The sequence below is a fragment of the Anabrus simplex genome, chromosome 4 (assembly GCF_040414725.1).
Source record: "Anabrus simplex isolate iqAnaSimp1 chromosome 4, ASM4041472v1, whole genome shotgun sequence".
Classification (NCBI taxonomy): domain Eukaryota; kingdom Metazoa; phylum Arthropoda; class Insecta; order Orthoptera; family Tettigoniidae; genus Anabrus; species Anabrus simplex.
Window position 1 is genome coordinate 48,801,566 of NC_090268.1, and position 2,062 is coordinate 48,803,627.

General features: G+C 44.7%; 1 pseudogene; it reads right to left on the reverse strand.

Annotated features, from left to right (window-relative positions):
• Positions 1–1,033: 1,033 nt before the first annotated feature.
• On the reverse strand, positions 1,034–1,152 carry LOC137500697 (5S ribosomal RNA; annotated as a pseudogene).
• Between the last annotated feature and the right edge of the window lie 910 nt (positions 1,153–2,062).

Below are 2,062 nucleotides of genomic sequence, written 5' to 3' on the forward strand. Positions count from 1 at the left end.
TTGACTCCCATTGGCGACCTGAGTGTCGTGATGAGGATGAAATGGTGATGAAGACAACACATACACCCAGCCCCCGTGCCATTGGAATTAACCAATTAAGGTTAAAATCCACGACCAGGCCGGGAATCGAACCTGGGGCCCTCTGAACCTAAGGCCAGTACGCTGACCGTTCAGCCAACGAGTCGGACACCTTCATCGATGATTCGTCTTGATATGCCTTTCTTTGTCGTATTGTTTTGCCTGACCTTTTTCAGTGGTTTTATGAACATTTAATGATGATGATGATGATGATGCTTGTTGTTTAAAGAGGCCTAACATCGAAGGTCATCGGCCCCGAACATTTAATAAGAGGCGCGTTATGGTATGGCGCAGTTCGTAGTCCGAATTCCTCCATTATGATCTCATCATACCATTTTATCCTGCAGTTGTTGATGTAAAGCTTGGTATTGTGTTATAGAAGGCAATTGCACCTTTAATCGCAGTTTATCTATATATACAGGTTGTCTTGTGAGCTCATAGTTTAGTCTCGGTGGAGTGGTCTACCAGGCAGAGAACTTTTTAAAAGGATACATGGCCTTCACTCTTTCTAGTGTAGCTATGTTGTCCTTCCATAGGTGTTACCAGATAATGTCAAAGACGTATGTCATGATGGGGTCTGTTTATACAGTGGCCACAGAAAGTATTCGTACACCTATGGAATGTGATGGAATGTCATTACGAATACGAGCTGAAGTCAGATTTATAAACGGCATAACGACTGACATCAGATATACTCGCTGAACATACAGATCGTTTAAAAATGCAACATGATCGGCACGATACTGTATACATATTGCAGATCGTACCGCCAAGAAAGTTATTCTTGGCTTTCTAGACCGGGGCCGCAATCTTACCGTCAGATAGCTCCTCAATTCTAATCACGTAAACTGAGTGGACCTCGAACTAGCCCTCAGGTCCAGGTAAAAATCCCTGACCTCGACGGGAATAGAACCCGCTGCCTCCTCTACTCCATGGGGCCGGCAAAAGGGCATTGAGCCAATGGCACGAGGTGTTCCCAAACGGTTACCCATCCAGGTATTGACCACGCCCAATGTTGCTTAACTGCGGTGATTGGATGAGAACCGGTGTATTCAACATGGTATAACCGTTGGCTAACAGTACTGCTGCCGGACAAAATTCTGATACTTCAGCGTCTCCGAAAACCGTCAAAAGTAGTTACTGGGACGTAAAAACAATAATATTGTGATTAAAGATCTCATTTAGAATGAAAATCTCCGAAAATGTTTTATGACGAAGTATAATTTCCAGCAAATTTGTAATGAGTTCTTGAATTTCTTGATGTATTCCCTCAATTAGTTAAGTAAAATAGCATCATATGAAAAGTAGAATAAATTGTAAGACCACTTTTTCCTCTGTTAACCGAACAGAGTGGCCAAATGTGTTAACACGCCACGGCTATGAAGCCAAGCTCCGCATTCGGGAGACGGGTGGGTTCAAGCCCACCATCGGCATTCTTGAGAATGGTTTTCTCTCGTTTTCCATCTTCACTTCCAGGCAAATTCCAGGACAGTCCTTGTTCATAGGTCACAACCGATTACTTCCACCCCCTTAGCCCCTAAACTGAGTTTGGTGTCAGGAAGGGCATCCGGCCGTAAAATTTGGCATTAAATTCATCTTACTGCATCCTCTGCCCCGTATTACGAAACGGGGCTGAGGGGTAGATAGCCATACTTTGTCCTCTCTTAAAGGGGTTGAATAAAGTGTATATATTAAAATAGTTTACTAAAAACAGCTTCAGGGGCTGCCTGGCCGAGGTGGTAAAGTCGAGCTCGGTTCACCCGGAAGGACATGGGTTCGATTCCCCGTCAGGAAGTTGAAAAATTTAAGAAATTAGATTTCCACTTCCGGAGGTGCACATGGCCCTGAAGTTCACTAAGCCTACGCCAAAAATGAGTACCAGGTCATTTCCTGGGGGAAGAGGCGGCCGTGCGTAGAGCTAACCACTTTACCCCATGAAGTGCCGAGGTTACGGATAGTGGAAGCCTTTACCTTCCACCCCTCC